The sequence below is a fragment of the Corvus hawaiiensis genome, chromosome 8, assembly GCF_020740725.1.
Source record: "Corvus hawaiiensis isolate bCorHaw1 chromosome 8, bCorHaw1.pri.cur, whole genome shotgun sequence".
Classification (NCBI taxonomy): Eukaryota; Metazoa; Chordata; class Aves; order Passeriformes; family Corvidae; genus Corvus; species Corvus hawaiiensis.
Window position 1 is genome coordinate 9,571,876 of NC_063220.1, and position 15,894 is coordinate 9,587,769.

The 15,894-nt window shown below is 39.0% G+C and overlaps 1 protein-coding gene across 1 annotated transcript in view; it reads left to right on the forward strand.

Moving 5' to 3' along the window:
• Positions 1-2,615: 2,615 nt before the first annotated feature.
• The window catches only part of GPAM (glycerol-3-phosphate acyltransferase, mitochondrial), a 47,291-nt gene continuing 34,012 nt past the window's right edge, over positions 2,616-15,894 (forward strand). Inside the window, exons 1-2 of the mRNA XM_048310744.1 lie at positions 2,616-2,678; positions 6,825-6,897. The gene's annotated coding sequence lies outside the window, so the exon portion shown is untranslated. The remainder of the gene's footprint in view (positions 2,679-6,824; positions 6,898-15,894) is intronic.

Below are 15,894 nucleotides of genomic sequence, written 5' to 3' on the forward strand. Positions count from 1 at the left end.
TTGGAAGATGGAATTAGTCCATTTTTTATTCACTTCCCTCTTATTGACAGTGTTAAAAAGATTGCAGGATTAGCACCAACATTACAGTTGATTGAATGGCCTTGGTGACACTTCAGTCCCAGTTAAAATAGATTTTGTTGCATGAAAGGCCAAGGAAAGGAAATTACAGAGCTTGGTTTAGTGAAGGATTTAAGAGTGATACATGTATGCTTGAAGAACTAGGGTGCCAAAGCAAGCTGGAGGATTCTGGAGTGGTCTGGTAAGCTCCAAGGCAGAACTGAATTCAACAGCTGTGTGCAGATCCTGATAGCTCAAAAAATACCATTTTTAAAATTGTACAAAAGAAGTGTGGTTTCCTTTAATCATTGTAGAAGGCTCTGAGGGGCAGAGGTGAAAGAGAAAGGGCCAGGCTGATCAGTCCAGGCACTAATTAGGGCCAAGGTCTCTTTTGGAAGTTAATGAGTTTCTAAATAGCTAACAAGCAGCTGATAGGGAGTGGAAGAATAGCCTCTGCATCCTGCTTTTAACTCTGCCCTAAAATGAGAGATACCTTTAGGAGATACACAGTGTTCTGTGGTCAAAAGTCTTCTATAGGAAATAGCTGCTTCTCAGGTGAAAATCTTTTTCTTACACAATGCAAGGGAAAATTTAAATATATTTTTACTCTCCTGAGATTTGGAATGATCTACATGAGTATTTCTTGAGCCTTACTGCAGTGCTCAGAATAGGACTTGAGTGATTTTAGCTGTTCTGGTCTCTCTGACCCTGCCTTTGGCTATGCTTACGGAAGTGTCTGACATTAACTGCTCTTGTTTGCACTTCTCCCCCATCCTTGTGTGCCTGATAGCTTTTGCCATCTTCCTGACCTTGCTGGGTAAACATTGCACTAACACAGCTTTTGCATAGCATTCATTTGATTTTGAAAAACATTGAAAGGCAAAAAAAAAATGCAACCAGGTAAGTGAATGAGAAAAAAGAAGTAAGATGGGAGGCCAAGTGAGCACCAAGCAATGGGGGATCTGCTCTTAGGGCAGAGCAGGGAGGGGTGTACAGGCACTTCTTCAGTGTGTGCATGCCTGTGTAGATGCATTATCCTGAGCTGAGCCAGAGGTGCAGCCTGCTGTGTGCATGTTGAGCTGTGGGTGTAAAACACCCTTAGCTAAGCACCCACCTGCAGATACAGGAATCAGTCATGCACAGACAGTGGGGATTTACTCACTCGAGTTCTCAGCTTAGAAGGGTTCTTCCTGAACCGCTTGCATGGCAGACTTGACTTCATCAATTTTTTCCCCCACAAGACTCTTTGCTACTTATGTCTTAATATGTATTTAATAACATGCATGAGTTAAGTAGAATATTCTTTTATCTGCTCTAAGATTCCCTTTTATGTTCACCACCTTACCACTTGGTGGATCTGCATCAGGAAAGACCAGTGTGTTTCTTTCCAGTTTGAAATACTTGTCATACCTGTGGTGGCTCTTTTCTGAGTCACAGCTTTTCTAATCACCATGGAAGTAACATTAATATAGCAACAAGTAATTAAAAACACCTGGAATCTATTTGGCTTACGCTACAATTGAGTATGATTCCACAGCTGTAATTAACTAGGCAGTGTTCGGAAGTGTGTTGCATCCACCCTCTGCCTCCCCTGTGCTAAATTTCTACTCCCTGTGTTGTTCTTACAAAGAATAATGAAAAGCAAGGCTCAGAAAAGACACATTTCTTGATTGAATACCATGGAGGCCAGGAATCCTCCTGTGCTGTGCTGGAATGTCTTGTGCTGTTCTTGTTGAAACAACCCACGGTGGTAGCTTAAGTCTTATGATCTTAACACTGAGGGCATTCAGCCTTTCCAAAACAAATCTCCTGCCGCCTTCTTTTTGGAAAAAATTAATTCTCTCCCACCTGTAAAACAGGTAGCTGTTAATTCACCTAAAGGTTATAATCTGCTTTTATGTGATGACTGTTGTTTTTTCATAGATGTAATGGCCTAAAGATAGGACTTTACTTATTCCATGCTCATCCTTCTCTGGGAACTCCTTTTGGTTAAATATCTTTGGCTCAGGACTCTGGTTAGTGGACAATACACCTCACAGCCAACACCTATATAAACTGGTTGTCTGAACAGATATAGATGTCAGTATGGGCAGAATTTTATGAACTTCTATATCATTCTCTTTAAATTAGCATATGAAAGGGAATTGCCAATGAGTTATGTGCTATTTGCAGATTAGTCCTATCCAGAACCTGATGCCAAGGAAACTGATTTATTCTCTGTTATTACTTTGCTATTCATTGCATTGTGCAATACCTCAATTGCAAACATAAATACATTGTGTAGTCCATGGATAGGAATAAATCCTGTTATGTTCAAGTACGTACATACTAGGTGCTAGCCCTGGCACAGGGAATCACGTGCATTGTGCAGTTTTTTTTGATTTTTCATATTCTGTAACTAGTCCTTTGATGCTTTTATTTTTTTAATTTGGCTGCTTCGTATTTGATCCTAACTTTGAAGAAATGACTTGAACAAAGTATTTTGGACTTTGTTCTGAAACTCATGGTTCTCACTGAGGTCTCTTGGGTATTTTTGACCTCTGGGTGTCTTTGACAGTTGCAGAAACTTTTGGGAGGACATAATTTCCGCTTGACTTTCCCACCAAGATTCTTCAGCTAAGGTATGTTTGTTTGTTTGTGTTGCTTTTTTTATTGGTTAAATTTTAGAAGACAGAAAGGCTCTGTGGTATTATGTAGAACACACTCCTGCTTTTTACATCTCCTTGTGTTCAGACTGGAAGTACTTGGGGAACTCTGGGGTAATACAAAGCCCCTTTCCAGACCTGTGTGTCCAGTTCAGTAAGGAATGCTTTGTGCCATGGTTTCTGTAAAACAACTTTCTGATCCAATTGGAGACTGCTCATAATCCACTCCCACTGCTGGTTCCATCAGTCCTCGGTTGGTGCTGGTGGGATCAGTCATTTAGCAGCAGATTCTGCCAGCTGTGCCCTTGCACTGACAGTAATCTTTGGCTTCATGTTAACTTAAGGACAGTGAAGACATCATTCCATGCAACCCTTCTTTTCCCTACAGTCTCTAGCAGCTTTTTTATTTGTACTGTCACACTCTGGGATGTATTTAAGCAGTGCTGCGGTGACAGAGAACAGGCCCTGGGCACAAGCCAGCTGTGTGATCACAGACATGGAATATCACCCTGTGCCTTTGGCTGCCCTTCAGCCTCTGCCTTATATTTTTAGCTTTCAGTCTCCTTACTGGGACAATTGTCTCTTCTTACAGTATTTGTAGCACACTGGGTGGATTAGCAGTTCTGTTCTCTCCTCCTCTGGTCTCTAGTAAAAAGCAAATATTCAAAAATTATTCCTTAATTTTGATTAACAAAGAATTGTGTTTCCTAACACTACATGACAAAGCATCCTTGTTTAAAGGAATTTGTTTGAACTGGCATCCAAGCTGGGATGTCTCTGTCACACAGCAGGTGCTTCAGATCACTAATCTCCTGCAGTCCAAGCTGGTATTTATTCCTGTCCACTGTCAGATCCTTTTGCTTGGCATAGTAGAACATACCATGCACCCCACAAATTGTGCTGGTGAGCATATTTAATTGTATATCAGCAGATGACCTATAATTAGCTCCATCACAGCAAGATCCTTGGAGATCCTTGTGGGAGGATTAGTGTCTTCTCCAAGGACAGAAGCAACCCTGCAGGGAAATGGACCAGCAAAGTTCTGCTGGAGGAGATTTGAGCTGGTTAAAGCCTTTGATGATCAATCTGAAGTTGTCTGTATTTCAAAGTCCAGGCTTTGACTTCCATGAGCTGTAGCACTGGGTAACTACAAACATCTCAGGGTTTCCTATCAGTCCTGTGCATCTAGATAAACTCTTCATTGATTTGCTTTAATACTGGACTGTCAAGGTTGTCAGCTGGGATGGGGTTTGGCATGACTAGAAGTCAATGGTTTGTCTGTATTTGGAATAGTCAACTTAAACAAATTTTATATTCAGTGCAGAGAAACTGGGTCCTTCAGAGCCTGTTATGAGCAATGGACCTGGATGCTTGAGGCATCTACTCTGGGATCAGGACTGTGCCCTAGAAATTAATGTTTCTTTCTAGTGTGAGAGACAGATATAAATATCAAGGCTTAGCTGGGTGAAGCTCACCCAGTGCGATGGTCCTTCAGTCCAGTTCATCTTTTCCTTAGCCTCTGAGTAATCTCTCAGTATTAGCAGGACTCAGCAGGAATTAGGATAATTTTTCTAGGTTGTAGGAGGCACAGACAAAGGAGATGGAAGAGCAAGGTGTGGCAAATCATTTACAGAACTTGTTCGGCCCTGTAAGTCCACCCCAGTTTTGTGCTAATAATGCTTTTAAAAAACCTCCAAATTTTTACCCCTTCTGACTGTACTAGAGCACCAGCTGTTACCTTGAAGACCTTGTAGGTCTCACAGATGCCCAGAGAGGCAGAATCACAGCTCCTCTCAGGCTAGAGCTGGGGCTACAATCATGGTCACAACATAAGCCATATTGCCCCAGATGGTTAACTCCTCTAGATTAAGAACCCACAATGGTTTTCTGTGTTGCTATTTCAGACTTTCCCACCTGATTAGCATCAAGTCTGTTCTCACTCATCTGAATATCTACTAGATACATCAGCAACTGGATTTTCCTAGGTATTAGTATATAATAATCTAATTTCTTATAGTGATACATTTAAGAAGACTAAATAATGAATCTTCTGATTTGGAGTGAGCTGTGTCTATCTTTCCATCTTGTCTTTTATTGCCATTGCATCTTCAATCTTATTCTTTCCAAAATGGATATCCAGGGGTTGAACCTGAAATTTCGAAGGTGTGTTTGAACACTTAGACATGCTGATGTGAAAATGTGAGAACTCCTCACAGCTCTCATTCTGCCCTGTTTCCTGTCCATGGAAAGTGCTGGTTCGAAGTATGGCATAGCAGCAGCCACCAGCTCATCCCAGTTGCTGTGGAGAGGTGTCTGCTGCAGTACATTGCTGTTACACTGGTGCTGAATGGCTATAGGCTTGGTTACTCCCATTGCTGTACAGTTAAAGTGTGTATCTGTGTGAGCCTGCCATTAGGACAACTGAAACCATACATGCATAATGAGCTGGAAGTGGATTTCCAGTCTTGCACCATGGCTCCTGTGAGTAATACATACGTCACAGGCCTCTTCAGCATCACTGAGATTCCCCTCCTGACATGGAACCGTTCAGCTCAACAAGTGTTTGAGAGTCAGGACTTTAATTTGTATCCATATTATCTATTGGTGCTTTTCTGCCTCAAACTGGCAGAAAACTGCATGTCCGAAATTATTGGAAATATTGCCGTGTGTGTGTGCAGTGCTGCCCATGTAAACAGAACAGAGAAAAGTTAGTCTGTGATCACAGATGTGTGCACAGATTTCAAAGAGAGAAAACTGAAAAGCTTTTCTATTCAGAAATATCACTGCAGAGGCCTGGGGAGATGCATTTAGATGCATGAACTTCTATGTCAGACAAAATCTCTCAAGATGCATTACACCAGGGCAGATGTTGTAGAACATATAACATTGACAAGGATCCTGACAGGATCCAGGAAGAGGAGAATGAAGACAGGAAGCTGCCTTTGGACTGCATCTCTCCTGAAACACAATGATATTGTTGATACTAAATTCTCACTATTAAACTGTGAACTCATCCTCTCTCTCCGTAAGTGTTGCAGTATTTCTGAGCTGACATCTTCATTTTTCAGCAAGTGATTGGGACAAAATTGCTCTTATTTTTAGATTAAATAAGAGATGATTAACAACAAAAATTCCCATAAAGAGTAACTTTATGTAATAATTCCATCCATTCTTTCATGCAAAAATATCCAACCAGCTCTAGTGCAAGATGCTATTAAAATCTGTTAAGAACATTTTAGATTTTGTTGGTTCCTACATCTGACTGCACCATATTAAGGTTAATGTATTAAATTAGTCTTAAAGCTTACATTGGTTACAGCTGAAATAGCCAAGATATTTCAGCATGAAGATATGAAAGATGAAGCCCATGTCCTTCTAAAGTCATTTGAGCGGGTGCATTGTGTGAAACGCTCTAGCAGTTGCCATCAGTTCCAGTCCAACCCCTCTGATTTTTATTAACCTTGAACTGTCACCAGTAAAAGTTAAAATGTATTAAATACATGCTAAAAACATCCTTCATGACACTGCTGCAATGCTGCTGCTGCAGAATGTGTCTTTGGCATTTGGAAGTTCATGACATTTGTTCTTGTATGCTTTTGCCTTGGTACCTTTATTGGTTGCAGGTTTTCTGTCATGAGGATTTTGTCTAGGTAGCTACAATATATCCTTTTGGTTTTAAAATCAAGAATAAAAAATAATTTGGCTTAGAAAGTAAAATTATTTTAAAAAATTATCATGAAATCTGAAGCAAATTTCTGCTGCCTAAGGTTATTGAGCATGACCATGTGTTAGCATCAGTAAAATCATTGAATCGGAGAATAGTTTGGGTTGGAAGGAACCTTTAGAGGTCATCTAGTCCAGCTCCCAAAAGATGGGCAATCCATTGTGCTAGAAAGATGGTACTGGATGAAAATTGTTCAGATGAAACTGTAAAATAAGGTGTTTTAATGGAAAAGATGTAAACATACAGACATTGCTTTTCATTGACAGGTGTTGTCCAAACCCATTATTAATTTTGGGCAATCCAGCCTTGCTTGTTTCTTGCAGTAAAGGCTGCAGAGGTGATGACATAGGTGTGTGTTAATCAAGTGTCAGTGGATCACATCTTTCTCTCTCTTGCAGGACTCAACATTCATCAGTCTAAGAGCAGCTCCAAATAACAGTTAATTATCCTACCCAACATCCCATCAGGGTGGTAAGTATTCTGGCATCTTACAGATAAAGATAATTATAAAAATACTAAAAATTTCTGACTGTGAATCATAAGCAATTGCATAAAGGACATTATTCCCCCACTTGTGGTAAAGCACATGTATAGAATTTATGCACTAATGTGTTACTCAGCCCACCAGCAATGAGTGCCTCTACAGGAGAAGCTACCAGGTGGCATCCAGTCATCAAACTCAACTTACGTCACTCAGAGTAGACAGTAACATGCCTGGGTCCCATGCAGAAATGTCACTGCTGGCTTCAGTAAATTAACAAGATCATCCTCATGTACTTATGTTTTGGGGATAACTTCTTCATGCTTGTAAACAGGGAAGTTTTTCTTCCAAAGCAGTTTCAGGTACAATGCTGCCCCCATGACCACATGGACAATGGGGGAAATATAGTCTTACTCAGCACTCTATGATTGAAATGATTGACTGAAATAGACATTTAGAACCCTTGTTAGGGAATATATTTACCTTGACAACCATAGCAAAAGAGCAGTTGTTGTGCAGTGAAAGAAGTTGCTACAAGTCATTTCAGCCATTGGTTCATGTCCAATAAAACCTCCAAGATGGGACTTCTTGACTATTTAGCATGAATACTTGAGAAACACTTGGATGCTTTGGGAATGAGGTTAGGTGATGATTTATATGGGAATGGTCATTAAACATCTTTTACCCATCAAGAACATGTGAAGCTTGTGCAATGATCTTCTTCCAACTTCTGACCCGGGATAACCCATGTAATCTGTCCACCCCATTTGAGTGTTGAAAGAACAGCTGTATGTCCTTATATATTCTGGCATCACAGCAACGGGAACCGTGTAAGTGCCTCAGCAAGACAGATAAAATAGCAGGGAACATAGATCATCTCTGGCACCTCTCCTGGGTACCTCCTCTCTACGTATGAATCATTCTTTATCTGGGTAGATTCTATTTATGTCCTTTCTCATGACCACATATGTGGCAGGATTGGCAGGGCACGGAAGTACACTGGTTATTTTGCCATTGCTTTTGTATTAAAGAAAATACAATTAGAGGAGTCCATACAGTGCTCAGGATACTGGCAGGCTGAAAAATAAATGTTTCTCAGGTGTCTTAGAATGGAGCAATATGTGAAGCAGAGCAGTTTAATTCTTTCAGAATTGCTGCCTGTTTTATAATTATCTTATGTGTTCCTTTACTGCTATTTTTCAATTGAGCACGAGAAATCCCTGATTAAAAATAAGTCTGTGGAATGATGTTTGTATGTACCTGTTAGTTAAAACAATACAATTAGGATGTTGTAGACAAAAGACAGTTCTGGAATAACCAGTAAAAAGAAACATTTAAAAAATTAAGATATGAAGGTCAGAAGATGATACATAAATGCTTCATCACATTTCCCAGATTTTTTCTGTACTCATAGATCCTTTAGTTTGTAAGTAGAGGTGTTAACTGAGCATACAGAGATAAAATAGCAGTTTGCCAATAGTAGGAAAGGAAAGAAGCCATCCTATATGGCAAGTGCACTGGTTTCCAAACTGTAGGTGGTAGAAACCACTTTGGAAACCTATTTAATTAAGGAAAGAACGATATTTCTGTTCAACACAATTACAGTGTTTTCAATCATGGCTGAATTGGATGTAACTTGTAGCAATACTTGAGGAAAACACCTTGATCAAGAAAAGAATGCTTTGGTGATTAATGCCATTGACATTACTGTGGCCTAAAAGGCTTTGACAAATGTAATGTAGTTTTAATTAGGGAATTAATACAAATAGATTCTGGTAAATTGAACTGTTGGCATGCAAACAAACTGGATTTTTTTTTAACTGGGAATTTAAATGAGAGAAAAGATATGTTATCAGTATTTAAGTTATTTTCCTTTTTTTACTCCCAGAAAACAAAATTAGGCCCTAACCTGGATAAAACATGTAAAGCATGTACTTTTTAAAGCTACAATTTGACCTCATTCTCCATGAAGTCTGTTTTCTTTCTGGGGCTCCCTCTCCCCCATGTTTATACTCTCATTCAATATCAGGAAACTATGCTATTCCTCACAAGCAGTGGGATGTGACTGTCTGAGCATAGCACCACAGACACTTCTTCTACTGGCTCTGCTACTCTGCACTGCTCTGCCCCTCCCTCAGGTATTCCTCACACTCTTCCTCTGTCTCTAAAGCTGGACCCGTGTGATGGTTGATGAGGACTTCTTTTTCAGGTGGATCATTTCCTCCCTCTAGATCACTGCACACATCTCTGAGGAGGGATATATTTTGCCACTAGCATGTTTTAGCCAAAAAATCCCAAAGGAATGGAGTGTTTTCTTTCTGTTGAGAGGTGGGAAAAAAATGAAAAGGTGAACCAGGAAGGGTCAGGTCTTCAGGTGACTCTTAAACCTGGTCTTTGGGCTTTGTTGAGTAGGCTGTTCAGTGACTGAATGTATTTATTCCAGTATTTCGAAGTGATTGTGTTTGGAGAGATAGAAGACTAAAACAGGATACTCAACAGGACAAATAGACTGGTGGGTTAGAAGCAAAGTTGGATGGGTGGATTCTTATGAGGCTGTGAAAAAGGAAAACCCCAAACATCTTTCAGCATTCCTATCCCCCTTAATGCAGCCCAACTCTGCCTGCCTTAGTTATCTAGTATTACTATTTTATTGCTGTTTGAATATATTTGATTCAAAAACATCACCTCTATCCATTATGAACACATCAGTCAAGGAAGCAAGCAATGCCACAGACTGAAAAACCCCACCCATGTCTTATTTGAGGCCTGATGATGTTTTAAATACTTGAGTGTTTTCTGAAGATGTCATGTAGTTAAACTGTGATAAACTACTCATCTTTCAACTAGAATTTCTGACTACACAGTTATGTCTTTCCATCCCTGTGCATCTTGGCTGAGGAAAAAATTCTACTTTGTTATACCAGTGAAAATTTGGAGTCATCCCAATCTCTACTGATGTAAAAGGGACCAGAGTCTTTCCCATACAATACTTTGTATAGCACTTCAACTTCTGCACTGTGAAGTACCTAAAGTGGGTTTTGGAATGCTCCTTTCATTAAAAATGCAATATTTTATCAAGAAAATATTCTGAACATAGTGCAAAGAAAACTGGATACCATTTCTTCAATTTAGAACAGATGTATGGATAGCCACAACTGCCTGACTTTAGGCATACCCTGCAACCTAAGTTAACCCCTGAGATAAAAGTATTTCCCGAATTAAGAATTTCAATTAAAGGACACTAATAAACTTTGTGCACTGAAAAATGGAGTATGTTCTTCCCCTGTACTAAATTTGAGAAAGTTGCAGTGCCCTGGCATCCTGAAGACATACTCAGACATTAAACTCTAAGTGTCTGAACAGTGAGTGAAAAATGGGATGACAGGAGGAGAGAGGCCCAAGTAACCTCAGTGCACAAAAGTATCTGTTTGCTAATGACCTGTTTGTTTTAGACCAAAAGTTTATTATTGCAGTCAGTAAAGATATGAGTTGAATTGCACACACATTTTCTGGCAGCATTGGTCAAAGTTTGTATTAACAGGTTTTGAAGGATAAAAAATTGACAATGAAAATCCCCTTTGTGGCAGACTATTAAGGCTACCAGCAACAGAACTATTGAGCATCCCAGGAAATGGATTTAACACAAAAAATGTTTTCTGCAGGTAGGATTTGCTTTCTGGCACTGCTTTGATGATTACTCAAGATCCTGTCTGTGCCATGGATTTTCATCTGCCGGTGGTGTTTGCATTAAGTTGTGTAACTGCTTCTTAATGCCTGTTACGTAAGGATGCATAGATTGCAGCTCTGTGAGGTGTCCTGCACAAATCACAACTGATAGGGTAAGCGTGGTTTCAAAGGTTACTCTCGGTTGAAAAAATTTTACATTAATTAAGCCCTCCCTGCATAAATCAAGTGCTTGGTTAATACAGAAGTGTGGAGTGTACGCTCAAGTAGGGCTCAGAAGGTAGGTAGCTGTGGTTGTCCTGTAACACAGTATTTAAGTTATGTAATATTTTTATCATACACCACTGGGATGCAGCTTTCCTGGTCAGGGGAGAGATTTGCCATTGGCTTTTGCCATGCTATGATTTTACCCCAAGGATTTGTTACACAAATAACATGTAGATAGAGAAGACCTCAGAAGATATAGTCAATATTCAAAGGAGGGTTTTAAAATTTATTTTATACTAAGTTTACAGTTTTAGCTCTTTTTCTTGTATTTAATTTTAATTAGGCTAAGTCAAGATCTGTACTGAGGAAAAAGAGTCTAAAGACGGCTTGAATGTTGCACTAAATAGTGCATTTAGCCTGAAATGGAAGAAAGTGAAGAGAATGGAGATAAGAAAAGGAATCTCAGTTTAGCAAAAATGAAACAGTTTTTTAAGTCAAAATCAGAAGGATTATAGACACAGTTGGAATTCAAAATTTTTTAGCTATAACATTACCTCCTTTTTTCTCTACCATTAATTAAAACCTTTCTAAATGATTCATTTGAATTCCCATAGCAAACACAAGTTACATTTCAGGCACTTCTTCACTGGAGGGCTCCACCAGGATATATTTTCTAGTGTGGTTCTCTGAAAATGCACACCTTACTTTGTACAGAGCCTCTTCAAATTCCAAATATTAACTGACCACAGGGATATCACATATATCTATGGTCAGGAAACTTCTTACATAGAGTCCTCAGAGGAATAGAAAAAGCAGAGAAGCAAAGAGAGTGGATCATGCTACTGACCACAGAGTTGCAAAATTGCATACGGACTCTTTGATTGAGCATGGTTCTGCTTCCAAACATTCTAAGTATAGACATGGATGACTTTTTCTCCATATCTGCCTTTTAATGAGATTTAACAACACCTAGATTAGAAAATAAATTATATTTCAAAATATATTTGCTCTCATTTTGAGGGCTGATCAGAAGCAGATAAGATATCTATGCCAGTCCTTGAAGTATTAGTTAAAATATAGTAACCAAGTTATTTTTAGTAACAGGTATTGCTTGGGTAAACAAGCTATGAAATTTTGCTCTATGTTTCATCATACTGGGTAGGATTACTGATGGTACCTCCTGGCCCATACATACTAATGATCTACTAGAGGAGCTGAAACTGAATGAGGAATGGCCAAAAGTATCAGATGATGCCATGATGTAGGTTGAACATGGGGCTGATATTTGCAACATAATTCTCCTGGAAGACTGTTCCAGAAATTACTTTTAAAGTGCACAGGAGCCTTCTCCAGTTTCCAATCTGGCTGCTGCTTTCCAAATATTTTTCATGCATTAACTTAATTAGCACATTCTAAGCATATGTCATGTAAGAAATACTAAACATTATCTATCCACAAATATGTGTCTGAGAAATGCCACAGGTGAAAATGCACAGAAATTTCTTTTGTGAAAAAAGCTGGTGGGGAAACACAACTGAGCTTGATTGGGGAAGCTCAGTTTGACTCAGAGACACTGCAGTAGCTCAGGATGAGAAGATAACATTTTGCAAGGAAGAGCCAGAGGTATGCATGCCCAGTATATTCTGACCACTAAAGCAGACTTCTGAATGCAAATTCAAAGTGCACTGGTCTGCTCATTACTTTTTGTATTTCATAATATAAACATAATGTTTATCATTTATCATTTACATTATACTTATTATTATTATATACAAACTGAAAGAGGGGAAACTTTGGCTAGATATAAGAAAAAATTCTTCACTGTGAGGGTGGTGAGATACTGGAACAGGTTGCTGAGGAAGGTTGTGGGTGCCCCAATCCTGGAAGTGTTCAAGGCCAGGTTGGATAAGGCCTTGAGCAATTTGGTCTACTGGGAGGTGTCCCTGCCCATGGCAGGGGGGCTTGGGACTAGATGCTCTTTAAGGTTCCTTCCTAACCCTTAAGATTCTATGAGAAAACCACACCAGTGTAGTCAATCCATAACATTAATTAAAAAGTTCAGTCACAAAATGCAGAGGTGGTTATCTGCAGTTTGCTAATGTTTTTCTTCAGAAGAAATAAAACGCTGTGGCTTCAAGAGGCTCCTCATCTTGTCTTTCAACCTGAGTTAACCCCCATTCTAGTTTACCTGAACGACTGTGATGCTTTCGGTAAATTATGCTGATAAACAGATGCTCAAATTTGCTCAATTGTTTTATGCTGGATGAAATGTTTTTTCTTTGTAACTTTGTGTCTCTGAAAGACAGGGCTTTAAAGCCAAAATCTGATATAATCTTCTCTTGTAGCTCAAGCTAAGTTGATGATGTTCTAATCAAAGGCATCAATCACTTCTCTTCCTCAAAAGACCTGTCTCAAAACATCCCTGTCCCACAGCCTGGGGTACTTTGCTTCAGGGAATGTTTAGTCTTTTTTTGTAGGTAAAGGTAAAATAAACAAGAACCTTCCAGAAACCACTCTTGCTTTATTCAACCTATGGAAATAATGAAAGGGGAAAGTGTAGTAAGAATAAACAAGGCACGTATGACCCTTCATTATCCTAAATCTGAAAGAGCTGTGGGGTGACTTAGCCCACAAGCAGCTTTATGAATCCAGCCTGTCATGCTGGATGTAATTCTCCTGAAGCCATGGTTGGTCATGTGTGAAATACAAAGCTAGTAATATGTTCTGTTCTTTTATAAAGGGGAAAGACAGGACCTGCAAAACCATCATGTTCTAGAAAGAGATTTTACCCTTTTCAAGGCTTCTGGAATTTGAGGTGAATATCCTGGAATAATTTAAGAGGCAATTTAAGAGTTTAGGCAGTTCAAGAGTTTAGGGTATACAAATAAAAAGATTTCTGCTCTCATGAAGGTGTAAGGTGCTTGGGAAAGTATTAGGTTATGCTTCAACAGTAAAAAAACCCCTATGTTAGATTTTATCATGATATGAGTTGAATATCTGTAATTTAGTAACTGAAAAAGTATGTTTTTGCTGGGCCAATTGGTACCGTTTTGGTCAAATGATCACCCACAGTTTTTGAGATCTAGCATTGCAGTACAGTGGTTGGCTGGATCTTAGGACTTAAACAAGGACATTTTTCTGCAGTTCCCAGATGCAAGAGACACATAAGTGGGAGTGGGAAAAATGCCCTTGTTTGGGAAACACACTGTGGGAAAATTGCTCAACATGACTTGAGTGTCAGAATTGGAATGTAACAAGTGGTGTAGCCAGATTAGTGCAGAGAGAAGGCCAAGAGCAAAAAACTGCTTTTTGTCGGGGTTCTCAGTTAATTTTGTCATGCTGAGACAAAATTTATAGTTTACTTTTTGTTCATTGTGTTCATAGATAAAATTTCAGTTACATAAAATTAATTATATATATCTATGGTAAACTAAAGCTGGAGACCTATTTTTTAGTGACACTGACTTACAAAAAGGAAATATATCTAGACATGTATGGGGATATTTAGTTTCTTTGTGCTTTTTCCAAAACCAAAAATGAACAAATCCATTTTGTTTGCTTGGATAAATTGGGGAGCAGGGTGTGTTCACCTTTGGAGGTGTCTCTCTGTTCATTTATATAAGAGATAATCACATAAGGGATTGGAAAGTATTGAGAGTGTAAAGCCTTCATTGGAATATATGGCAGTCTGCATCAGGACCATTGCATCAGAGCAGAACAGATGCCCAGACACTTTCCTAACTCTCCCAAGGTGTTTCAAAAGATGGCTCCAAAATTCTGAGAAAATTTCCCAACCAACAGGTCTTGTGTCTTTTACATCAAAGGCATTAAGACTCTTCCAACGTCCCACCCAACACTGCCTTGATTATGGTCCCAAATTCCTGAAAATGAGGGGAGGGGTGGGATATCATGTGATTCAATACCTGGGTCACACAGTCTGTTGCAAAGCCTCTTGAGCACTGTTGTTGAAAGAGCTGTCTGTGATCCTGACTTTCAATATCTACAGTACTTTACAAGATGTGACAAGTCCATCTAAAGCCAACAACTTCACAATAGAGCAAACTTCAGCAGTGAAAAGTGCCTCCTTTTGAGATACTGATGAAACACTTGCCTAGAACCTCATAATGACTAGGGATTTTGTTATTCTAGAACAATTTGCAGTTCTGTGACTCAAGGATGAGTCACAGCAAATTTGGTAAGATCACAATTTTGTGATTTTTCTATGAGATGCCATTTTTTCAAAATTGCCCATACTGCCCTTAGGTCTCAGATTTCTCTATTTTCTGTTATATTCCTTGGTTTCTCTTTTGGAAGGGTAGAAAGCAGTTCTGGATTTCTGAAGAGGGAACTAGATGAGAAGAAAGTCTTTGCTTTTTGCAGAGAAGTTGACAAGAAGTAGAAGTTTATTTGGCTTGACATTAAAGTTATTAGTGGCACTTGAAATACCTGCAAATGAAATGTATCCTTTTAACACCAGAGTCTCCCGCACATACCAATTTTTAATGATTTACAAATGGGTAATAACTTTGAATATCCAGCAGTATTTAGGGCCTATATGCAGTAAATTAGTTGCTTCATCTGTTGTTTTTCAGATAAAATCAGCTCTTGGATAGAGTGTCAGCTTCGCAAATACTCTCAAGAAACAAAAGTGGAGAACTGAACTAACCACCCTTACAACATGTCCCCCTTGCTCACAGCAGGCATGGGGAAGCTTGCACTGTTATGGCAGATAATTGCTCAAGGCACGAGTATGGGACAATCTTGTTCCAAATTCTGCCATGCCGTATTGCTAGATTAAAAATGCTGGCAAATTCCTTTGGATAGTTAGGATTTTCTGATTTGTGCAAAATGCATATGTGTAATTTCTTGATAGAAAAATGGTGCTAAGTTTGGAAGTGTAAAAGTTAGTTATATTAGGTTTAAACCAGTTAGTTACACTGTTTTTTTCTGTTAGAACAAAAGCCTTTTTTGTACTAATGTAACAAGTTCAAGGGAAAAGCTAGGAGCAGCTTGGGCTGAAATGCCCCTTATCTTTTCAAAATTACAGAAACATGATATGCTATATTACATAGGAGAGAGTCACTCTACTCTTAATG